Here is a 27,172-nt window from a genome sequence, read left to right as displayed (position 1 = left end):
TGGAAAATAAAAACAACAGAAGATCAAGAAAACTGAAAGCTGGTTTGTTGGGTGTTTTTTTTTTTAACCTAAAAATTGTGACAAATTTATGGCAAAAGAGAGATAGCACGAATACATTAGGAGTAAAAGTGAAAATTATAAATAAGCAGAAATTAAAAAGACAACCAGAAAGGCTGTGGGGAAACAGATACTTAGATGCATAAACTGATGAAACCTCTTTGGGGGCCAAGGAGGCAACATATAAATCAAAATTAATAATTACACATATCTTTAGATGTAAAGATATGTGTAATTCCACCTCTTATAATGTTATCTCACAAACATACAGAGAAAGATATGTGCAAGACAGTTTGCAATGTCCCTAAGAAGCAGACTATTTAGATAAACTATAGCATATTTACACGATGGGTTAATATGGAGTTATTAAAAACAGTAAGGTAACATGCCACATAAAAACATGTATATGAATGTTCATAGCAACATTAGTTATAATAGCTCAAAAGTAGAAACTACCCAAATGTCCATCAATGAATCAATGGATCAAAAAAATGTGGTATATCCATACAACAGAATATTATTCAGTAACAGAAGGAATTAAATAGTGATACATGTTATATAACATAAAGAAACCTTGAAAACATTGTATTAAGTGAAAGATGCCAGATACATTAGGCCACGTATTTCATTATTCCATTTATATGAAATGTCTAGAATAAGCAAATCCATAGAGACAGAAAGCAGGTTAGTGAATACTAGATACAGGGATAGAAGGGAGATGGGAAGTGTCTGCTAGTGGGTATAGTGTTTCTTTTTAGGAAAATATTCTGGAATTAGTGATAATGGTTGCACAACTTTGTGAACATACTAAAAATTCCACTAAGTTGTTCATTTGAAAAGGGTGAATTTTAGGTATGTAAATCTTATCTCAACTTTAAAATATCATACAAGGTATTTATGTCCTGATATGGAAAGATTTATAATTACAGTAAGTTTTCTTTTTTAAAAAGCATTCATTGATGTATAATGTAGCAGAGGCACGGGAAGGGCTGTGCAACACAGAGAAGACAAGTAGTGATTCTACAACATCTTACTACGCTGATGGACAGTGACTGTAATGGGGTTTGTGGGGGGAGGACTTGGTGATGGGGGGAATCTAGTAAACATGTTCCTCATGTAATTGTAGATTAATGATACCAAAATTTTTTTAAAAGCATGCATTGAGTAGTTTGTAACATGTGTTCTTATTTGTATTTAAAAGAGGATATACACCCATGCTTTTATTTGCATAGAAAATATCTGTCAGCATATAGACAAAAAAAATGAACAATGCCTGCCACTAGGGAGAGAAGACAGTTGGATACTTTTTGTTTTTCAAGTCTTTTGCCATATGTGTGCATTACTCTTATAATAAAGCTAGAAAATACCTGAAATATCTGTATTGAGAAGGAACATTGACTACTACTGGAAAGGGAGTGAAAATACATGCATGTCTTATTATAGTGGGAAATCAGTGCACTGGCTAAATCTGGCCTTCTGCTTAAATTCTTCCAGTCCACGAGATATGTACTAAAATGTGTTAGTCCTATATGCACGTGTAATGAAATACAGACTTGGTAATTCCTAATGTAATATAATACAATCCTTACAGACTGAGAATGCTACTGCATAATGATAAACTCTTCTTTTTTTACTCTTGGACATGAAACTTTAGTATTCCAAAAACCAGGAAATAAAGGATTTCTTCTGTGAAAAATAAAATATTTAAATTATGCCTCTGTCTCCAAGGTTTAGGCAACAACTAAAATAATTTAAATAAAATTATCTTTAAATTGGAAGGGAATTTAATAGATCATCTCTGTCCCACCACCTACACAATGCTTAATTACCCTCTAAACTATAATCCCTGCCAAGAGGTCAACTAGCCTTTCCTTGATCACTTGCAGTGACAGGAACTCCCTGTACTCTGAGATGGCCTATTCCATCTTCAAATAGCTTTATTAGAAAATCTGTCTTATACTGAGGTGATGTCTAGCTCTTTGAAGCTTCTACCTACTGAATCTAGTCTTAAAATTATACATATATAACTTATGTGTATATACATTTATACATTCATTATATATATGCATATGTGTGTGTCTACACACACACACACACACACACACACACACACACACACACATATATATATATATAAAACTTATCTTGGGTTAAATAAATTGTGAAAAATTCTAAACCAAGTATCATTATCCATATTTTTATCCTGGCAGTGTACTTTTTTAAAATAAAAGTTAAGAAATTTGGGGATGTTTTTCTCTAAAAGAGTTTGGAAATAACAAGATTTCTGACTTCTTTCCTTTTCCTAATGTATTCATAGAATTGAAGAATACTGTTAAATGCTTGAAGAACTATACTTCACAGAATTTTATGTGACCCTCTTATATGAGAACTGTCACTTTCTGCCACGTACTGTATTACTTTTGCCCTTGCCATCTCCCTCCACTAGACTCTTGAAGAGCAGGCTCCAGTTCTGAGTCTTCCCTCACTTTACCAGCCCACTGAAAACACAATGGCCCCAAGATCAGGGAATCTGAGTTCAAGGCCCAGTTCTTTCTAAGTAGCTTGTTACCGTTCCCAGGTCTCTCAACAGCTCTGGGCTTCAGGGTTTTTTTTTTCATCTCTAAACTGAGAGGGTTGATATACATGGTCACATTCAGCTCTGAATATTTTATTCTCTTAAGTTAAATTTTATCTATGTGGCCACCAATGGACCTTTCTACCCCTTTATCCGTAGGCCTCAACTCAAGAGGAAGGGGAAGCTTTGGGTTTGCTGTTATTATGAAGCCATGCTCTCTTAAGAGGAACACAACGGAAAGGACAAAGTAAAGCCCACTAAGATATGGAAGTACTGAGGAAATTTACTGTTAGAGCAGAAAGACTTTCAGTCAATCCAATCTATATTTACTGTTTCAAGGCTTATGATTCTTAAGGATCTTAATGAGAGTTCTATGCTTACTGGTTAACTGATGCTGCAATAACATGCAAGCTTAATCATCACTTAAGCATTATAATCACATTACTAAATTCTGTATGACATAAGTCCCACACTCTGACTCCAAGATTTTCTTCTCTGTGAAATCTATGTCATGTACAGAGGACATCCTTCTACTTTTATAGCTCTATCAAACAGGTTTTTTGGTAATGCAAGTAAATTCTTAAAGGTATAACAGACTCTTATCTCTGTGGTACATGTAAGGCAAAGAGACTGAGCACTTTGCCTTACAAACTAAAGAAATGTTGCCTATATAAACATACTTTCAAATAGTATTATTACCAAAGTGTCTCAATTAGAATAAGTCTGATTTCAAGTTCTGAGATGTAATGAAATCTTAATAACTAACAAGAATTCAGAAAGGCCAAAAGTAAATCATACTTCTGCTTCTGAAAAGATGAAGTAGATGTACTTTTCCCTATTCCTCTTACAAAGTACAGCTAAAAACTGTGGACATTATATATAAAACAAATACAAGAAAGCTCTGAAAGGTGGAGAGAGGAGGCAGAGTAGCTGGGGACCCCGGGACCCATGGAATGACAAAGTGGTGAGTGCCCTGGGCTTTCTTTTGGCCACATATATTCCAGACACTAAGCTAAAGATGCTGGCAACCTAGGAATGAGAATGAGCACGGTGTGCAGAAAAGAAAGGCCTAAGGAAAGCCTGCTCTTTCCAGCCAAAGGACCAGGAAGGGGCAGCTAAGCAGGACAGAACACTTTTAAACAAATAACCACTCTGCTCCTGCCCAACACCACAGTAAAAATGTGACTCGGGGCGGAGCCAATATGGCAGCATGAGTAGTTCAGTGCAAATCTCCTCCCCAAAACATATATATTTATGAAAATACAATAAATACAACTATTCCTAAAAGAGACACCAGTGGATACAGTACAACAGCCAGGATACATCCACATCTGGGAGAACTCAACATCATACAAAGGGGGTAAGATAAAAGCTGCAGCCCAGTGGGATCCGAACACTCCCCCCATACCCCAGAACCTGGCAGGAAGAAAGGAGTCAGAATGTGGGGGGAGTGAAAGCCCAGGACTGCTAAACAATCAGCTCTAGAAATCCACACCCAGAACACAGACACAGGGAGCACGGGGTGCTGGATATTAGAGAAATGGAAAAGCAAAACCTGTAGGCAGGTCCCCGCAACTGGCACCCCTGAGACAAAAGAAAAGCGAGTGTTTTTTCCAAGTCTTAAACAGACAGGGACCACACAGCTGGACAAAGTCGTCCCGGCACACTTAGCCAGCAGCTGGGAATCCCAGGGAATGTTAGGCGCCCTAACTCCTTGGGTGGCAGCGAAGCTCTGAAGCCCCTCACGGCACTAAGTAGACTTCCAGTCATTCCTCCAACTGGCACAGACCCCGACACAGTAGTGGGAGAGCGGCAGCATGCACCGGGGGTGGCGGCACCAGAGGGGACCAGGAGTAGGCCGTGCATGCTGGCGATGCCAGAGAGGACCAGGAACGGCCTGTGCAAGCCCACCGCAGAGGCGACCAAGTGGCCCAGGAGTGGCCCACATGCACCAGCGACCGTGGTGCCAGAGGGGTCGGGGAGAGGTCCGCACGAGCCCGTGGCAACCGAGGGCCTGGGAGCGGCCCCCATGCACCAGCAACCATGGCGCCAGAGGGGCACGGGAGAGGCCCGCGCACAACTGCAGCGGTGCCAGAGGGAGCAGCCGCGCTCCCAGCAGCCGACCGAAATCCCAGCCTGACGCACAGCCGCCTTGGCCAGACCCAAAGGACGCTGCCAGCACACAGGTCGCTGGCAGGGGCGCCGCTATCATGGAGGAGTGCACCCAGCGTGCCTCCCACTCCCCGCAGGGCTCTGCACTGCTCTGACAGAGACCCCGCCCACAGCAGCTTAGGAGATTAACCCAGTGGCTGCTCCAGGAGTGCAGGTAATCGACACAGGCAGCAGAGAAGGGCAAGGCGTTCAGCAAGCAGGAAAGGACTTTCTTCTCCCAGCTGATACATCCACAACCTGCCTACAGCCACCGTTATCACCATGAAAAGGCAGAAAAATTTAGTCCAGTCCAAAATAGGCCAGTCAAACCATGAGAGAGGATCTGCAGAGACAGACCTAACCAGTCTCCCTGAAATATAATTCAAAATAAATCTCATAAACATGCTGACAGAGCTGCAGAGAAATATGCAAGAGCTAAAGGAGCAAGTACAGAGGGAGACTACAGAAATAAAACAATCTCTGGAAAGACTTAAAAGCAGAATGGATGGGATGCAAGAGGCCATTAATGGAATAGAAACCAGAGAACAGGAACGCTAGAAGCTGATGCAGAGAGAGATAAAAGGACTCCAGACATGAAACAATATTAAGAGAACTGTGTGACCAATCCAAAAGGAATAATATTCACATATAGGGGTACCACAAGAAGAAGAGAGAGAAAAAGGGATAGAAAGTGTCTTTGAAGAAATAATTGCTGAACACTTCCCCAAACTGGGGGAGGAAATAGTTACTCAGACCATGGAAGCACACAGAACTCCCAACAGAAGGGACCCAAAGAGGACACCACCAAGAAAAATAATAATTAAAATGGCAAAGATCAAGGACAACGACAGAGTATTAAAGGCAGCCAGAGAGAGAAAAAAGGTCACCTACAAAGGAAAACCTATCAGGCTATCATCAGATTTCTCAACAGAAACCTTACAGGCCAGAAGAGAATGGCATGATATATTTAATGCAATGAAACAGAAGGGCCTTGAACCAAGCATACTGTATCCAGCAGGATTATCATTTAAACATGAAGGACGGATTAAACAGTTCCCAGACAAGCAAAACTTGAGGGAATTTGCCTCACACAAACCACCTCTACAGGGTATTTTAGAGGGACTGCTCTAGATGGGAGCACTCCTAAAAAGAGCACAGAACAAAACACCCAACATATGAAGAATGGAGGAGGAGGAATAAGAAGGGAGAGAAATAAAGAATCATCAGACTGTGTTTATAATAGCTTAATAAGAGAGTTAAATAAGAGAGTTAAATAAGAGAGTTAAATAAGAGAGTTAAATAAGAGAGTAAAGAAGCTACCCTTGAACCTTTGCTAACCACAAACTTAAAGCCTGCAATGACAATAAGTACATATCTTTAAAAAATCACCCTAAATGTAAATGGACTGAATACACCAATCAAAAGACACACAGTAATAGACTGGATAAAAAAGCAAGACCCATCTATATGCTGCTTACAAGAGATTCACCTCAAACTAAAAGACATGCACAGATTAAAAGTCAAGGGATGGAAAAAGATATTTCATGCAAACAACAGGGAGAAAAAACAGGTGTTGCAATACTAGAATCAGACAAAATAGACTTCAAAACGAAAGTAACAAGAGATAAAGAAGGATATTACATAATGATAAAGGGCTCAGTCCAACAAGAGGATATTACCATTATAAACATATATGCACCCAATACAGGAGCAGCAACATATGTGAAACAAATACTAAGAGAAGTAAAGGAAGAAATAGAATGCAATGCATTCATTTTGGGACACTTTAACACACCACTCACTCCAAAGGACAGATCCACCAGACAGAAAATAAGTAAGGACACAGTCGCACTAAACAACACACTAGAACAGATGGACCTAATAGACATCTACAGAACTCTACATCCAAAAGCAACAGGATACACATGTGCATCTCAAGTGCACATGAAACATTCTCCAGAATAGACCACATACTAGGCCACAAAAAGAGCCTCACTAAATTCCAAAAGACTGAAATCCTGCCAACCAACTTTTCAGACCACAAAGGCATAAAACTAGAAATAAATTGTACAAAGAAAGCAAAAAGGCTCACAAACACATGGAGGCTTAACAACATCCTCCTAAATAATCAATGGATCAATAACCAAATTAAAATGCAGATCCAGTAATAAATGGAAACAAATGACAACAACAACACAAAGCCCCAACTTCTGTGGGACACAGCGAAAGCAGTCTTAAAAGGAAAGTATATAGCAATCCAGGCATATTTAAAGAAAGAAGAACAATCCCAAATGAATAGTCTAATGTCACAATTATCAAAATTGGAAAAAGAAGAACAAATGAGGCCTAAGGTCAGCAGAAGGAGGGACATAATAAAGATCAGAGAAGAAATAAATAAAATTGAGAAGAATAAAACAATAGAAAAAATCAATGAAACCAAGAGCTGGTTCTTCAAGAAAATAAACAAAATAGATAAGCCTCCAGCCAGACTTATTAAGAGAAAAAAGAGAGTCAACACACATCAACAGAATCAGAAACAAGAAAGGAAAAATCACAACAGACCCCACAGAAATACAAAGAATTATTAGAGAATACTATGAAAACCTATTGCTAACAAGATGGAAAACCTAGGAGAAATGGACAACTTCCCAGAAAAATACAACCTTCCAAGACTGACCCAGAAAGAAACAGAAAATCTAAACAGACCAATTTCCAGCAATGAAATTCAATTGGTAATCAAAAAACTACCCAAGAACAAAATACCCGGGCCAGATGGATTTACTTGGAATTTTATCAGACATACAGAGAAGACATAATACCCATTCTCCTTAAAGTTTTCCAAAAAATAGAAGAGGAGGGAATACTCCCAAACTCATTCTATGAAGCCAACATCACCCTAATACCAAAACCAGGCAAAGACACCACCAAAAACGAAAACTACAGACCAATATCCCTGATGAACATAGATGCAAAAATATTCAACAAAATATTAGCAAACTGAATTCAAAACTACATCAAAAGGATCATACACCATGACCAAGTGGGATTCATCCCAGGTATGCAAGGATGGTACAACATTTGAAAATCCATCAACATCATCCACCACATCAACATAAAGAAGGACAAAAACCCATGATCATCTCCATAGATGCTGAAAAAGCATTCGACAGAGTTCAACATCCATTCATGATAAAAACTCTCAACAAAATGGGCATAGAGGGCAAGTACCTCAACATAATAAAGGCCATATATGATAAACCCACAACTAACATCATACTGAACAGCGAGAGGCTGCAAGCTTTTCCTCTGAGATCGGGAACAAGACAGGGATGCCCACTCTCCCCACTGTTATTCAACATAGTACTGGAGGTCCTAGCCATGGCAATTAGACAAAACAAAGAAATACAAGGAATCCAGATTGGTAAAGAAGAAGGCAAACTGTCACTATTTGCAGATGACATGATATTGTACATAAAAAACCCTGAAGACTCCACTCCACAGCTGCTAGAACTGATATTGGAATTCAGCAAATTTGCAGGATACAAAATTAACAGACAGAAATCTGTGGCTTTCCTATACACTAACAATGAACTAATAGAAAGAGAAATCAGGAAAAAAATTCCATTCACAATAGCATCAAAAAGAATAAAATACCTAGGAATAAACCTAACCAAGGAAGTGAAAGACCTATACCCTGAAAACTACAAGACACTCTTAAGATAAATTAAAGAGGAACTAACAAATGGAAACTCATCCCATGCTCCTGGCTAGGAAGAATTAATATAGTCAAAATGGCCATCCTGCCCAAGGCAATATACAGATTCGATGCAATCCCTATCAAATTACCAACAGCATTCTCCAATCACTGGAACAAATAGTTCAAAAATTCATATGGAAACACTAATGACACCAAATAGCCAAAGCAATCCTGAGAAGGAAGAATAAAGTGGGGGGGGGGATCTCACTCCCCAACTTCAAGCTCTACTATGAAGCCACAACAATCAAGACAATTTTGTCCTGGCACAAGAACAGAGCCACAGACCTGTGGAACAGAATAGAGACCCCAAACATTAACCCAAACATATATGGTCAATTAATATACAATAAAGGAGCCATGGACATACAATGGGGAAATGACAGTCTCTTCAACAGATGGTGCTGGCAAAACTGGACAGCTACATGTAAGAGAATGAAACTGGATCACTGTCTAACCCCATACACAAAAGTAAATTTTAAATGGATCAAAGACCTGAATGTAAGTCATGAAACCATAAAACTATTAGAAAAAACATAGGCAAAAATCTCTTAGACATAAACATGAGTGACTTCTTCATGAACATGTCTTCCTGGGCAAGGGAAACAAAAGCAAAAATGAACAGGTGGGACTATATCAAGCTGAAAAGCTTCTGTACAGCAAAGGACACCCTCAATAGAACAAAAAGGTACCCTACAGTATGGGAGAATATATTCATAAATGACAGATACAATAAAGGGTTGACATCCAAAATATACAAAGAGCTCACACACTTCAACAAACAAAAAGCAAATAATCCAATTAAAAAATGGGCAGAGTAGCTGAATAGACAGTTCTCTAAGGAAGAAATTCAGATGGCCAATAGGCACATGAAAAGATGCTCCACATCACTTGTCATCAGAGAAATGCAAATTAAAACCACAGTGAGATATCACCTCACACCAGTAAGGATCACCACCATCCAAAAGACAAACAACAACAAATGTTGGCGAGGTTGTGGAGAAAGGGGAACCCTCCTACACTGCTGGTGGGAATGTAAATTAGTTCAACCATTGTGGAAAACAGTATGGAGGTTCCTCAAAATGCTTAAAATAGAAATACCATTTGACCCAGGAATTCCACTTCTAGGAATTTACCCTAAGAATGTAGCAGCCCAGTTTGAAAAAGATAGATGCACCCCTATGTTTATCGCAGGACTATTTACAATAGCCAAGAAATGGAAGCAACCTAAATGTCCATCAGTAGATGAATGGATAAAGAAGATGTGGTACATATACACAATGGAATATTATTCAGCCATAAGAAGAAAACAAATCCTACCATTTGCAACAACATGGATGGAGCTAGAGGGTATTATGCTCGGTGAAATAAGCCAGGTGGAGAAAGACAAGTACCAAATGATTTCACTCATATGTGGAGTATAAGAGCAAAGAAAAACTGAAGGAACAAAACAGCAGCAGACTCACAGAACCCAAGAATGGACTAACAGTTACCAAAGGGAAAGGGTCTGGGGAGGATGGGTGGGAAGGGAGCGATAAAGGCGGAAAAAAGAAAAGGGGTATTATGATTAGCATGTGTAATGTGGGGGGGCATGTGGAGGGCTATGCAACACAGAGAAGACAAATAGTGATTCTACAGCATCTTACTACACTGATGGACAGTGACTGTGAAGGTGGGTGTTGGGGGGACGTGGTGAAGGGGGGAGCCTACTAAACATAATGTTCTTCATGTAATTGTAGATTAATGATGCCAAAATAAAAAAAATAAAAAATAAATGTGACTATATTCACTTCTCCAAAGATTTAGCAGGAGCCTAAACTTCCATCCCACAAGGCTGTGATGAGGCACACCTCCTCCCTCTGGCGCTGCTGGGGTGGCACCAGAAGGTACTAGTGGAGAGCCAGGACTTTCACCACTGCCCAGGGGTAATGTGGCCACCTTCCTTCATGGTGTTAGTGGAGACCATGCAGGGAGCCATAACAAAGCACTCCTACCCCTCTCCATCAGGGAGGTATCATTGGAGCCTGGTGGGAAGTAATAAGGAACCACCCCTCAAGTGACACAGAGGTCAAATGGGAAACCTGGACTACAGACCCACCTGGCAGTAATGAGGCAGCATGGTCCCTATCCCTGAGAGAGTGGTTTCAGAAGATGCCAGGTAAAACAAAGTGTAAGACCCAAAATCTCATGACATAATGCCCACAATGTCCAGGTCCCCCATCAATAAAACCACATGGCATACTGATTTGCCATACTGTCAGAAAAGATCTCAAGCTGCATGGCAAAAGAATCAATATGACAATTATGAACCAAGATGACAAAGATGTTAAAAATATCTGACAAAAGATTTTAAAGCAGCCATCATAAAAATGCTTCAGTGAGCAATGATGACCATGCTTGAAACAAATGGAAAAAAAAATAGATGGCCTCAGCAAAAAAAAATAGGATCTATAAAGTACCAAATGGAACTTTTAAAACTGAAAAACACAATAACCGTAATAAAATCCTCAACAGATAGGCTCAACAGCAGAATAGAAAGACCACGTTAAGAAACATGGGTAAATACAATAGATTTTCTTTCTTCTTTCTCCTCTTGAGTTGTCTAAATTATGTATGTGGTGATGGAATAGTTCTGTATCTTGATGCGGAGGTGGTTACACGCATCTATAATGTGATAAAATGGCGTAGCACTATACGCACACATTGTACCAATGTTAATTTCTGGGCTTTGGTAATGTTCTATAGTTACACTGGGGAAAAGAGGATGAAGGGTATACGATACCCCTCTGTACTATCTTTGCAAGTACCTGTGAATCTGTAATTATTTTATAATAAAGTTTTTAAAAATTCTAATCACAATAAGGTTACTCCCTAAGTAATACTGAGGTGATTTTTAAAAACCCTATAAAAGTTAAAAGCAAAGTCAAGCATAGTCTGGTGGTTAATTCTGTCATTTTCTTTGTTCAAATAATTGACAATAACAATTTACCTGTTAAAAGTGCCCCTTATTACTTGATAACTATTAAGTTGCTGATGTCACTAACCTCATTCTTTTGATATTTCTTCTTCTGTAGACATTTGCTTTATTTTTTTATTGGAATGTAGTTGATATACAGTATCATATTGGTTTCAGATGTACAACATAGCGATGCAATAAGCACATACATTACTAAATGCTCACCACAGTAAGTGTAGATACCTCCTGTTACTATACAAAGATTTGACAATATTCCTGGTTATATTATCTATGCTGTACTTCCATTCCTGTGACTAACTTATTTTATAACTTGAAGTCTGTACTTCTTTATCCCCTTCTCTTATTTCACCATCCTCCTTCTCCTCTCTCTTATGATAACCAACAGTTGGTTGTTTTTATGATGTACACATTTGCTTCAAATACAGAAGCTGGAAAAATAAATTTGAAGCTAACAGCCAAAGTTCCTTTGACAATCAATTGATACTATGTATACAAAATAAAAATAATATCTAGCATTCATTGTACCTTATGGTATTTTAGGAACTGTGTTAAATACTCACAGTATTTTATATAATTCCTATAAAAGTCCTTGTTTTCCCCATTTGTGATGAGGCATCTGTGATTCAGTGAAATGAAGTAACCTGTTTCTTATTAACACAGAAGTAGCAAGTGTCAGAGTCTGACTTTAAGTTAGGTTTAGAGCTGATACTCTTCAGAACTACTACATTGTAACTCTAAGTCCAGAATCCTTAAGTACTATTTTATGTAATGGATAGACATGTGAAGATTATCTACTGACTGATTCCTAATAAATCATACATTGCAGATTATTTTAAGTATTTCAATTATGATTTTAATCTGATTGGGGACTAGAGCAAATAAATGTTTTTCAATAGATTATAGCTAGGACAACATAGGAACCAATTTTATGTCTTAAGGCACATACAACTAGCACTTCCCTACAACATTATGACAATAAGTCTTACAATGGTGTATGATGCCAAAAAGTGTCTGTTACAGATTTTCATGTTGTTATACAGGCATAAGAAGTTTATGATGGGCTAAAGTTTACCAGACTTCCTAACAGAGTAGGAAGAAAAAAAAATCACAGAAAAATTACACTTTTTTATTTGCTAAAATGCTTTTAATTTTCAAAACAACATAAAGAGAATTTCAAATTATGTTACCAAAATATTGCAAAATAGGTATAGACACCTTTAATTGTACACCATCTGAAACAAATACTTTTTGGCTAGCCTCCCAAAAATGTTTCACAAATATGCCAGGCTCAAATCAATACAACTTTGATAAACCATTTAATTGGAAATTTCCCTGTATTTCTTAGAAGAAAGATAAATAAATGAGAATACAAATTGCTCTTATATAGGTCCTTGAAATAGGAGTCAGCAGTCATTATATGTTTCTGAAGCTGTAAACTTAGACCTTCCCAAGTCTAAATTAAAGCCACCTACAGGTAGCTTCCACATGCACACGTTTATTGTCCTTAAAGAAATATACTCATTCCTGACTGTGCAAATGTTTTTCATTTTTAGATAAAGTTTAATTTAGTGTTGATCTCTGCTTATTGTTCTTTCTTTGCCTATGTTTTGTACCAAAATACAGTATTCTGGTTTAGCTTTCTATAAAACCATTTTTGAACAGAATGACTCCCAAATGCATTGAGAAGGCTCATGCCACTTCATGCTCATTTGCCAGACTGGCAAAATGGCAAAGTCAGATGCTGCAGCTGCTACCATGTTCTCAGTTACTTCAGGAATTTTTACAGTTTATTGGCGTAACGTGAGAGTTTATACAATTATCTACAGTATGTCATGACTAATACATGCACATTACTAACATTACAAGCTGGCTCCTTGGGCTTACTTTTTCCATTAAGAAAAATGCTGACATTGTTATGTGAATTATCACGGGAATTTGTGGGTATCATGTTTTTGCCTTTGAGCAAAAACTTTAAAATCCATTAAGTTCATATTTTTTAATTGGCATATTAGATAATGTGCCAGCTTCATGATCCATTTGGCCTTCAACCCAGTTCACCTATCAGTCAAATAAAACATGCAAAAATCATTTGCATTCTATCACTTACCTACTCAAAAACTGTCAGTGGCTTCTCTCTGCACCCTGGTATTCAAATTCAAATCCCTTCACTTTCTGATTCCACTTTTCTGCTTTCTCTGTATTAAATACTACTCAGCTCAACAGATCCCAACAGTCATCTACATTCTTAACTTTGCACTTTTGATTTATACATTCCCTACACCTGGAATGTCTTCTCATATCAAAATCCCACCCAGCTATCAAGGCTAACCTCAAAGCCTAAATCCTTGGTTGAACCTACCTTGACTAGTCCAGCCTTTTCGATTTCTTTGGACTTTTTTCTCAATCATCTTTTCCATGTCTGTACATTTCATTCACCCAATGACACTGCAAGCTCCTTGGAAACAGAGGCCCTTAAGCAAATACTTTTCTTCCTCTCCTTTGGATTAGGTATCTTTTTAAAATTAGAAGAGGTGGGTTAAATGATCCCTAGGGCTCCTCCTGGTTCTAAAAATTTGTACCTCTATTTCTTGTACCTCCTACAACATGTACATTGTAGTCATCTCATAAATATTTCAAGCTGTCTATCTGATTTTACCAGTCTATTATAAAATTACCCAGTCCTGGCTACTAGAAAATATTCTAAGTATTACAATTTCAAGATGGCAAATAAGAAAAGATGCCAGATGAATCAAGCAGACATAATCAGTAAGCTAATTATCTCACTCAACAAACACTAATTAAATATCACGGTCAGGTATCATCCCAGACAACACAGAGATGACTGACTGGCCCCTGCCCTCAAGGAACTCATAATCCAGTGGGAGGAACAGAGAAGTAAAAGCACTACTTATAATAAGTATTGCTAAGAGAGGCACACATGATTCTATAGAGTTACATGGAAGAAACACCTCACTGTGGTCATGAAGTAGAAGACCCTCAAAGAAATGTTCCCAGGACAGGTGAAAACCAAATTGAACACTGAAGGACAAGAAGTAGTCAGCATTTCAGGGAGAGTTGCAACAACAGAAGTGGGAGGTTAGGAGAATGCAGCAAGTTTGGAGAAGTGCAATTCAGAAAGCAAACTTTAGGAGAAGTGAGAGAGGAGCCAAAGGGAAAGGCAGGAGTCAAAATCATGATGGGCTGTTATGTCATACTGACAAGTTTAGGTTCTTATCCTGAAGCAAATGGGTAGCCAACATTCTGGAAATAGTATCTCCAAATAAACTGACCAAAGATTCAAGTTTTACATTAGAAATAGCCCATAGCAGAGACTGTTAGTTGTCCCCCAGTATCTATTCTTCCCTTCTTAGATAGTAATTATAATTTTGACTGGACACATGGCCACATAGCTAAGGACTGATTTTCTAGCCTCCCTTCGAGCTAGCCATGTGACTAAGATCTGGCCAATGGGATATGTGTGCAAGTGATGTAAGCAATTGCTAAGCTATATCCTTACATGGAACGAGTGTCTTTTCTCCCACCTCTTTTCCCATCCCTCTGATTGGAATGAGAATGTGACTGTGAGTTAGAGCAGCCACCTAGGCTCACGAGATGGAAGCTGCTTAGTGATGATGGAGAAGAGGACAGAAGGAGCCTGGGTACCACATAACTGAGGAGTTGCCATCCAACCCTGACCTGTTCACCTGACTGTTACATGACAAAGAAATATCTTGATTAAGGCACTGTGTTTGGAGGTCTCCTCACAACAGCTTAACCTGTATCCAAATGAATATGCTGTGAAATTCAAAACTGGATCTGAAGGACTCAAGAACTGCTTATATTTACCAATAAAACCAAACTGAGTTTTAAAAAGGAGTTCTAGAATTCACATCCTTCAAGATTAAGTGAGACTGTGTAGGTTATTGGAATGTAATGTGTTAAAACAATTTAATGCAGTGAACATGAACAGAAGGAAAGAGTGAGTTATCAACATAAATCACCTAAATAACATAGTTCGGATAGTACAGCAATGGGCTTGTGTTAATATTTATGGTCCTTAAATTCCTAGTCTAGTATGCAGAATCAGTGCTTTTTAACTGATAGAAAAGTTCTCATCACTGAAGATGACACAGGATAGAAAGAAACAACATCCATGCCTGGATTTAGCAGTATTCATGTCCCCTAAGAAAATTGATTTCTAAGGTTCTCAAACTAGCGAAGTGAAAGTTACTACATATAATAGGTGTTCAGGAGTCTCAGGTGGCCCTGCACATGTCATTCCTAACACAGCAAGCTCTACACAGGAGCCCGAGAAGTACTTTAGGGACACACCAGCACAGCTAACCCTGCACTGCCAGGATCCCAAGCTGCCCTCCAATACTAATTTCCATCCATCCCTTTTGCCAGCATACTGAAATGCATCTTCATGGCAAGGCTCTTGGTATCTTCCAAGAATGATAATTACATATCAAGTAAGCTATTCCACATTAAAGAAGAAAAGGTTAAAGAAGACAGTGCTAAGGCTTTGTGTAAACCCATTTTAATCTGCCAGAGCCAAGTACCTAGCCTTCATTTGGTTGGATTTTTAAAAAGTGGCTCTGTTAAGTAAAAACCAAAATCAAAAGAACCATCCAAAAAATCTTTAGCATACATAAATCCAACCAAACAGTGGAAACATCAAGCAAATTATAAGACTGCAGTACCTTTGGAAGTAATATTTTTAAAACAGGCAGGGCCACTAGGTGCCTGTCATGTGATGCCATGCCATGGAAATTATCTATTCCTATACAAGTCCCCTGGCAGCTTGTATTTCCACTGTTTCTCCAATTGAATGTTAAATGATGGTTGTCACAATTGTGATCTTATAATCTCCACTTAAGCCACTGGAAAGGGATACAGGTAATAACTTAGAAGGTACTTTGGGCACACAAGGAAAGAACAAGGGTTTTTAACTAAAGGCAGCACTTCAGCTTGATGGAGCTAGAGAGCAATTTTCCTCTTTCTTCTTATAGTTATACTGACTCTCACCAAAGAGTACCAGGAGAGAGACACACTAGGCCTTAGAAGGCCTTTCCCCAGCTCTTCAGAAGAACAAAGAGGATGGACAGCGTACTATGAGTGTCTCTGACAATGAAAGTAGGACTTTGCCTATTGACCACTTCATTCCCAGAACCTGAGTCAGAAGGGGCTCACTAATTTTTCTTGAACGAATTTCAGTGAAATACCTCATTTCATCTCATCAGAGAAATAATGCTGTCATACATAGTAAGGTTAATAAAAGTCAGTGAGTCTCCTTTATCTAGGGATAAAGCAGATTCATCTTTAAAAGAGGTAGATGGACCTTGCCCACATGCAGAGCCCCTTAAAGCCATTCTAAACAATTTAAGAGTGTAAACCATCTTTGGCACTAACTTAAGCGCAAGATCAAATTATTGTGAAGTAATAGATTATAGGTATATGGTAATGGATTCATCTTTTAAAATCAATGAATTAGATCTCAAGTCATTTCAGAAAACCCAATATTCACATTCCTCTAGATCCTCTTTTCTCCGTGGTGTGATACTTTCTCATTCACGATGGCCCTCTTAAACCAGACCAATTCGACTTCCTTAAATGAACAGATTTCAAACCCCACATGGCCCAGCATCATAGTAGGTTAGTAAACAAAATTAGCAATGGAAAAAAAGGCTTAATATAGAAACGGAAATTCCTTAATCAAGCATCTTTTCTTTTTATCTCCACAGCACCTGATTCCCTGCCCAGAGGCAATGTGAACTAGTTAATCTCCATGATAAAGACGTGCTTTCACCTAATAAATACAAAGTTATACTTAGTTTGCTTGCTCCAGTGACCTCAATGCCATCTCATCTGATTCCATCCTATCCCCAGGCAGCAACATGAGCACACCATTGTCACACATGATGAGCAGAGGATCCAAGTGGGCAAATAAAAAATATATTCAAGATTCACAGCAAATCATTTTGAGTGAATCAAGCCACTTTAATTTCAAATGAAACTACTTTGGCCCCTGAATGGGACACTCAAGTATATAATAAGCATAGAAAAACACTGAGAAAGTATAAAATAACATTTCAAAATCATTCTGAAAGAAAAACTAGGTGAAATCAGAAGTAACAAGAGACAAATCCAAATTAACTCATTTTAAAAGTCACCCGTGTTCTTCAAGACATCTGATTATGTCCAAAGATTGTTTTAATAATAAAAAATAGATGACCATTCTTTAGCCTGCGAAATAACACTATCACTTGTTAGTGTAATGAAGACTGGGAACAGCCTGCTTCCTCCTGCACCACACACACAGATATTTGGATAACTCCCACCAGACAGAAATGTAGTCCTTGACTCTAACAAATGACCATATTTTGGTGAAGTCTGGCTGACAAATTTTTCATATTTTTTTCCAAAAAGGACAATTATTTCATAATATCTGTACACAGTACCATGGAATACATTTAATAACACACTTTCCGTAACACATACCCCAATACTATATACCTCAGCCAAAAAAATAAAAAGCTTTTATCTCAACCACCTATCCACTAGTAACCTATATCAGACATAACCTTCAGAAATACAAAAATATGCCAGTGTGTACACATAAAATTTCTCAGGCATCTCTGGCCCCCTCTAGAAGCATGCATAGACAAGGAGGTAGCCATTCACTAGTGGATTTAGCAGTTTTGTTTTTAAATACAAGTCTGGTTTTGTTATGCAGTACTAATATCAACACACTTGTGATAAATATATAATAAAGAAATTTACACAATCAATTTGGATTGAGAATTCAAAATCAGATAAATACATAATCCTTCAAAAGTCACAATCAAAATGTAATTAAAATAAGGTGGCATTCTACAGCAATTTGGAGCTAGACTGCAAAAAAAAATAGTATAAGATCTGAGTTACACGGAGCAGGGATCTGTGAATTTTGACAGGAAAGCAGTAGTACCAATAGGCACTCTAGTTCCATCTCCTTTGTGGCCACATTTGTTTCAAAATACTTATTTCTCTTTTTGGAGTGATGAAAGTGTTCTAAAATTGTTTGTGGTGATGGTTGCACAACTGTGAATATCCTAAAAACCATTGAATTGTATACTTTAAACAGGTGAATTGTATGGTAGTTGAATTTTGGTAAAATTCAATGAAGTTGTTACATATTTTAAAAGACATGTTTGTGAAGCCAAATATACATAAACAAAGGATTCTTAATTTGATTTACCCTTGAAGGGTTTTCTTCCCACACACATGCACACACATGCAACATACATGCACACAGCTTTGGATATTAAAATATTCAGAATACTTTCCTTGCTTTTCAATAAGATCCCCTTCAAAAGTGCCTTATTCAAAATAACTTGCCAAATTTATCTCCCTCTCTAATCATTCCTCTGTATAGCTCCAGAATGGTCTTTAATATGCCTTGTTTAGCTATCATGCTCTTATATAATGTCCCCTATCAGAGCTAGAATAAAAGGAAGTGTAGTTAAAAATCACAGCTTTGAGACCTCAGTTGCATGGATCTTAATGCTACCGCTTTCACTTATGAGGTGTGCAACCTTGGGGAAGTTCTCTAACTTCTCTGTGGCTAGGTTTTCTCACCTGTAAAGTGGGGATTATAATAGTCCCTACTTGATAGCATTATGTGGTTTAAATGTGTTAATGCATATAAAGCACTTAGAATGAGGCCATACTCATGGTGGATGCTATAATAATTAATTATAAATTGTTATTAGTACCAGGTAGGTGCTATAACAATTTATTAATTACTAATCGGTATTAGTATTGGCTGATATCCAGGTGCTTCATGTTCTCTGTTACCCTTGCTAGATTATAAGATACTTCAGGGCAGTGGGTACATTTTCTCCCTCCTAGGAGAATGCTTTATATAACTACTCAAATGCTTGCTTATGAATGTTTAAATACCACATGTATATGATGCCAAAAGTGCTTAGAAAATTCCTTAATAAACCCAAAATTATTTTGATAAATGCCAAATTGTAGAAGAAGGTATACAGGTATAGAATGATGGTTGTTATCTCTACCGCTGAAGTTGTGGTTTCATCCATCAATTGAAAGACTAGGAATATGAAAGGATCCCTCGGGCTAGAGGGTCATTTATGTCATTAATGCAAAAGCACCAGGTTAGAAACCAATGGCCCTACATTCTGCTCCTAGCTCCACCTCAGACAATGTGACCTTCTGCAATTCATTTACCCTTCCTGTGCCTACTCCCTCCCCCAGAGTAAATAAAATAAGGATAATTAACCGTGGTTCAAAAGAAAGTTGCTCTACAAATGAAGAACATTACCTGTAACATTTGAGCTCATTAGCTGAGGGTAGAATAAGTCTAAAAATACTCCTGAATGTTGCTTTTTCCTGATCAAACACGATCCTGATGATGATGACTGTCCATAAATGCAGGTACACTCTTAATAAATACCTTGTCAGTATGGTGAGCTAGACTCCTCAAGTACTTGAAAGTACATTATTACAATAATCTTCACAAAACTCTGTGAATACACAGTATTTGAGCAATCTGTTCTGGTTCTTTCTCTTCTGTGCACCTTTGACATTGGAACCAAAGGACAACAGTGGAACATGGGAGAGCACAATGCTACCTTCCTGTACTTCCAACTCAAAAGCTTAGACAAACCTTCTAACACCTGAAGCTACTCTCGGTGGTCTATTGAGAATTCTCTATTAATTTATCGAAACTGCTACTGAATTTTTATCATCTCTAAGCTGTTATTTGATTTCTTGCTACCATAACTATAGTAAAAGCTTAAGAGAGCCATAACAGTTCAAAAACTATAGAAAACATCATTCAAACAGAATTACCCCTCTTCCCAATGGCTTGATTATTTATTACAAATATTTCAATGTTTGCTTCTTTGAGGACCTGTAATCTGGAATAAAGCTAAGTCAGGAAAATGTATGATCTCTTTGATTATCTGGACACCAAAAGTCTTCATGTTTAAAAGACCAGATTGTTGTGTATATCTTTCTGTAGCTCCCTTTCACTTCAAAATGGTTAAAATGATTAATTCTATTAAGCTAAACAATATTGTATTTTAATTATATACTGGGCCAATTGTACTAAAAATTGATATTTTCCTTGTGTTCAATATGATGCCATCTTTGAATTAAAAATAAGCCAAACATTTACCATATACGTTCTTGTCTGTCAGAAAACTGGTGTTATTTCATAGTGGTCTACTGACAATTTAAGAGAAATATGTTCAAAAAATAGCATCAAAGCTGGGGTTAAGGCAAGATAAGGAAAAGACACAATTTTCTCTCACATTTCTGGTTCATATATAAATAGCAAAGCTCCTATAGTATGCCACAGGTTTTAACTGTGCAAGGGAACCAGAGTGTTCCCTTGAACTAAAAGGAATTAGGCAACATGGGGGAGGGGGGAATTAATGTCTACTACCTTTTATGTACCGTCCATGGAAATTTAAGGTTATGAAAGTGTATGGGTATTTAACTAAAGAAACAGACTTACACAGCATGGCCTCAGTGCTTTTCAAAGGGTCACCCCAGGGGTACCATAGCTTCCCTTGCAAGTAAGATTTGGTTTACCTAAAGTACTGGGTTTTACCCCAAATTTTTGTATGAATATCATATTCTAAATCACAATGTATATGAATTTGTTCAAATATTATTAAATATGTAATTTACAAATATTGATAAGGGAGAACAATAAAAACCATATTTTGATCAGTTGGAAAGAAAAGGTTGCCAGGATGTCATATAGGGATTTTATTTCTGGGAGCGGAGGGTGGCGAAGATGATTAAAAACCAATTCCATATAGTGGACACTAAGAGAGGGTTTTCAATTACCTCGTGTTTTCCTTTGCATGTGTTTAATATTAATGAGTGCAAACTTACAGAGGAAAATAAGGAATTATAGTGAACACCATTGTTCCTGTGTAATGATGCATGGTGCTGGACCTACTGAGGTCCATTAAGTAGAATAAAACATTAAGTAGAATAAAAGACTATAAAGACCCTCATGTCAGTTCAAACCAGACCTGTCAACACCTGAGTTTTGACACCTAACCTACCAAATACAGTTCTTATCCATTTTCAGAGCTTTTAAAATTTAAAAATTGGAAACAATGTATGATAGACCTAGATAATTCATTTAATCCTTACAAGTTCCCTAAGAGGTAAGTTCTGTTATTCTAATTTTACAGATGAGAAATCTCAGGTACAAAGAGGTTAACTAAATTCACCCAGCGTCCCACAGCTAGTAAGTCTAGCCAAAACTGGAACCCAGAAAGCCTAGCCCCACACAATACAGGCTCTTAACAGCTGTGCTCCTCTCAGACACTACTTGAGAATACCAGGCAAAGATGTGAAGAGCAGAACAGTATTAAACTATTTAAGTATCCAAAACAATAACAGGAGAAACATCACAAATCATCATTTATTTGCTATTCAACAATTGTGTATAAGAGGGCATATACCATATGCAAGGTGCTCAGGATACTACAATGAGTAAATCAGACAAGGTCCAGGCTACCTTCATGCTGCCAAGGGGCCAGCAGGGAGATGGACAGGTATCAAAAAACATAATTACGATACACATGGCAGGTGGGTGCCTCCTGTTCATGTTCAGTGGAAGAGAGCAGGTCAGCAGGGGATGGTGTAAAATAGAACATGGGATTGGAACTGCTCCTTGACTAGTATTGAGATTTACAATGACAGAAAGAAAAGGGAATGGCTTTTCAAATGGATGATGGTGTGGCATCTTTTCAGCAAGCAGTTATTGTTCACCTACTCTATGCCAAGGACAATACCAAGCACAAAAGTTCCAAACTGAGAAAAATCAGTTTAAACCAGCAGAAGATTTGCATAAGAGAATAATAAGGACATGTGGACAGTAGGCTGGGACAAATCATGGAGAATCCTTGAGTGCTAAGAGTTGGAACTAGACCCAGCAGGAGTCACTGAAAGGTTATTGACACACAGTACTAGGATTTACCCCTATGGAATGTCAGTGACTACCTGAATCCCTGTTTGGGGCCAACTAGACCTCAAAGCTGGATTGCTTTCAAGCAAGGGTTCAGCACAACAAAATAAATGCCAAGTCTAAATGCATTTAAGCCTCAAGGAATAGAGCAACCATAATCTCTCAAAAAATAAAGGTATGGCAATTTGGACACATTGGAGAAGGCATCAGGTAAAGGAAAATGGAAAGCTACTCTTAAAATCCCAAAGGCCATTTCTAAGACCTAAGTTATTCCTGCATATACAAGTGAACCTTCCAGCCTTCCAAAGGAAACATATTTCTATGTGAAAATAAAACATCATTCTTTGATAAACAAATCCTTACATTATACAATGATCTGATTTTTAATGAAGTTGGTGACAACCTATCTCAAGGACAAGTGACAGTGTGACAGTGGACAGTAAACTGCTTTTTACCATACTCACCTTAGAGTTCCAATTCCCCTACCCCCTTATCTAAACAGAGTGGAAGAACTGAATTACAGTTGACCCTTGAGCAACAAAACATGGGTTTGAACTGCTTGGGTGCATCCACTTATACATGGATTTTTTTCAATAAAGATATTGGAAAATATTTTGAAGATTTGCAACAATTTGAAAAAACATTTTTTTCTCTACGTTGCTTTGTTGTTAGAACACAGTATATAATAATACATATATAAAATATATGTTAATCAACTGTTTATGCTATTGGTAAGGCTTCCAGTCAACAACAGGCTATTAGTTGTTAAGTTTTGGGGTGGTCAAAAGTTGTACACAGATTTTCGACTGCAAGGGGGGTTAGTACTCCTAACAGCATGTTGTTCAAGGGTCAACTACATATTTATTCAGCACATATAGGAAAGCTTTTTATTCTCAGATATTAATGCAATTAATGAATAGCTATTCTATTTATCCTCTGAAAACCAATTTTTCAATATATTCCCATTAATTTTTTTTCAGCCAGTGACCTTCCCCAGAAAAGGAGTTAACAAAAACTCTTTAATGGCCTCCCCCTGTTCTGAGATCAAACCCAAATTCTTAGAATCTCCAGACCCCTAATTATTATCTGACTCCCTCTAGGCTCTGGAGCACCTTTAACCACTCCCCCAACCCAGCTCACTAGGCTGCAAGCCATCCTGGGTTGCTTTCTGTTCCTCAAACACTCCAAGTCTGTTTTTCTGCCTCCAGGCCTCGGTTCTTACTCTATCTCTCTGCTCTTCACAAGGTAGGCTCACTGTCTTCTCCTTCAGGTCTCTGCTCAAAGGTCACCTTCACTGCTGAGGCGCCTTTCCTGACCACCCTTGCTAATAAAAAGGCCTTTCCTAGTTCTCTATATCACTTTTGGCTACTTATTTCCTTCATTGTCCTTACTAAAATTTAGAAGGATCTTCCACATTTACCTACTTATTGGCTATATCTTTCGGTGGAATATAGCCTCTGTGAGACTCCACAAGAGCAAGGATCATGCTTTGTAATAATACAGGGCTTTGTGCCTAGTATAGGGCCCAGGCAAATGCAAGGTGCTCAACTGATTTTGACAAATAAATCACTAAATGAATGAACAAAATATTTTATTGCTATGAATGTCAGTAATTTGAAAAAAACTTTTTTTTGCCTAATTTTGAGATGCTTTCTATAGGGCTGTTCATTTTTCCATACTTCTTCTATAGTTTCTGAAACCTGAAAACACCTGCAAAGTTGTTGTGCTATTTTGCACCAATGAAAATAGGTCAGTTTCAACTAATGGATTTAAGGAAAAATACTTTGAGGAGGTTGTAATTGTTTATTAAATGTCAATAAAATCAACAAAATCAAACAATTTGAAAATTGGTTAATCTCATTTCATTACTGTAAGTCAAATTACATGAAGAAAAAGAATTTAAAATGTGAAGATAATGAAAAAGAATTCAATAGCAACTGCAGCTATGTTTAGTATTATCAAAAATATCCAGTCTGATAGCCTCTAGGTGTACCAGGTGGGTTATCAAGAACATATTTGAGACATATTGAAAAGATTCAGAGCAACATGCTATGAAGGGCTCACGTTCACCTTTATTTTTTTTTGGCTAAACATAAATAGTTCACACTAATGGCAATTTTAGCTTAGACATAGTATCAATAGTAATCACAAAAGAAAAATAAAACAATTATACAACTCTTTTCCTTGAAACAGTTTGCAAGTTTGTACATTTTCCCAGAATGAATTGCCAAGGAAATTACAGGTATGGAAGGGTGACCCTATTAGCACAAATCCCCTTTCCCTACTATATCCTATTTTTTAATATAACCCAAGTAAAGTCAAAAATTTACCAAATGAATGGGAGAAACTACAAATCATCTGTGAACCGTCTAACTAAATTGATAATCAAATAGTCTTTCCTGCTCTTGTAAAAATCACTTTCTTCAGGACATCAATTTAAAACTCTATATAGTCCCACTAGACTTTTCAAAATGTGCTTATAACAATACAGATTTCAAAACCTTGGGAAATTAAGGCTCTTATTTATCTGTTTTCGACATACATCACTTGATGTTACAGCAGAAACTACATTCATTGTCTCACTGCCAAAAGAAGTGCTACCAGGACAGTGAGATTTAGCTGCTATCTTCATCCACAACTTGCTTTCTTCTGAGATCACTGCCGATTAGTGCCCACTAGGTTAATGGCAACACTTGGTAATGTATCAAACAACTGTATCACTGTTACACAGAATGATATCAATAGGAACTTGGATGAAGGGAGCAAATATTTTTAAATGTAAAATGATGTCATCACTTTATTATTTCATTTTTCTCAGTTTTAAAATTTGAGCACTAGACGTCTATACCCCATTTCCAAAAACAGCGGCAATGTCAGCATGTGCTAGTTCACTGTATCTGCCTTCACTTTCAGCTTTAATTTTCTTCACACGCTACAGCATGTGAGTGAGTAAGCAAACCTCAGTCTGGGAGCCAACAGGGTAACTGCATGGGGAGAAGGTGATATCGCAGAGTAACTGGTGCTGTGTGAAATCACAATCAGCAAACTAAATTTCCAGTCGACAGAAAAGTAGCCTCTTTTTTTAACTACATAGTTTTTCAGTGCTGCTTCTTGAGGGTTTACAAATATGAGGTGTAGAATAAGAAACTGTGGCTTCTTAAAAAAAAAAAAAAAGAAGGCAGGTTCCTTCCCAACAGAGGCAGTTTTAAACCCCCGAGTCTCTCAGTTCCCATTCAATGTGCTTAGTAACTAGTCTATGCTAGTTGAGTAACTTTATTCCACACCACTCGGGTCCTCTGACTACATTTAAACGATGAACATCCCAGTTGGCAGATGTAGAAATGGGGCCAGGCATCTAAGTCCCAACCACTCTCTCTCTCTCTCTCTCAGGCCTGCTCAGCATGAGGGGTAGAATCAGATTGAGGGCCATGTGCTAGGATTACATACAAACATACATAAACACATTTCAAGTGGCTGTGGTTCTTGGACAAAGTTACTGAAACCTAGAAAGAAACTTTTAAGTTCGTTAGCAGGTATATACTAGAGGATCGTTCCCATCACTTTCAGTAAACTGTAGGCTACGGAGAGCTTCCAGGAAAATCATTAGCCAACTGTGATTACACCAAAGAAGCCAAGCCATTCAGAGAGAAAGATGTTCACAGCGGAGTTAAAAGCAAAGCTTCGAGGAAAAGTACTGTGCTCCTGACTCGGGAGCCAGCAGCGAAGCTTCCCAAGTTAGAAGACTGAGGAAGGGATGGAGTTGGGTGGCACCAAGCAGAAACTGCTGGAGGGCAAGAGACTGTGGGGCCGAAACGGGTAGAGGGAACCCAGACCCACGGCAGAGACTGCGAAGCCCACACGCGAAGATCTCGGAGGGATAACAAAGAAGCCAAGGAAAATTGGGTTCTGGGGTCCTAAAAGAACCCAGGCGTCTGGCGAAGCCTGCGAGTCCGGGAGATAGGCATGAAAAGGTGTAGGGGCGAGGGCGCGCACCCGCACGCGAGAAAGGAGGGGGGCGTGCAAAGAGCGAAGCTGGTTCCCTGTCTCTCTGCCCCTGGTGCAGATCGCAACTCCTTACCGCGCGCCAGGACCCCGGAGGCGGCGAGGTGGCTGAAGGAGCCCCTGCGACTTCAGGACCCTGCCTCACCTTGTTTGCCGCGTCCCCGCGTCCCTCCGCCCGTCAGCCCGCTGCTGCGCTCCGAGGGCCAAAGAGCGAGTGGCGCGGCGCAGCCGGGGCTCCCTCCTGCCGGGAGGCACCAGCCCCACACCTCCGCACGCCCTGCTCGCCCCGGTCACTTCGCGCAGTTCTCGCGCAGGCGGCGAGCGCGGACCCTAACCCGAACGCCGCTCCACTTATTTCCAAAAGTCAGCGTTCCAGGCTTCCCTGAAGTAGGAACTGAGCCGCCGCGGCCGCCGCGGCAGAGCCTCCGTCTGACCTCACCAGGGGGTGGGGGGAGAGGGAGGGGGCGGGAGCCCAGCTGAGGAGGGAAGGGGTGGAGGGAGGGAGCGCGGGGGCGGGGGAAACATGGCGACAGGGGTGGCCCCGGCCGCGCCTGCGCGGGAGGCGGCGGGAGCTGGGGCTAGGTCAGTGTGTAGGGTCCGAGCAGAACTCCTCGGCCGTAGTCGACGTGCGGCCAGCATGGACCGGGAGTGGAG

General features: G+C 38.9%; 1 protein-coding gene across 2 annotated transcripts in view; it reads right to left on the bottom strand.

The window, feature by feature from the left end:
* KLHL13 (kelch like family member 13) overlaps positions 1-26,953 on the bottom strand; it is a 195,638-nt gene extending 168,685 nt beyond the window's left edge. For both annotated transcript variants that reach the window (XM_036929961.2, XM_036929962.2), the window contains exon 1: positions 26,664-26,953. The gene's annotated coding sequence lies outside the window, so the exon portion shown is untranslated. The remainder of the gene's footprint in view (positions 1-26,663) is intronic.
* Between the last annotated feature and the right edge of the window lie 219 nt (positions 26,954-27,172).

This window comes from Manis pentadactyla, chromosome X (assembly GCF_030020395.1).
Source record: "Manis pentadactyla isolate mManPen7 chromosome X, mManPen7.hap1, whole genome shotgun sequence".
Taxonomy (NCBI): Eukaryota; Metazoa; Chordata; class Mammalia; order Pholidota; family Manidae; genus Manis; species Manis pentadactyla.
The sequence above is the reverse complement of the archived record's forward strand: the minus strand, read 5'-3'. Positions and strand labels throughout refer to the sequence as shown.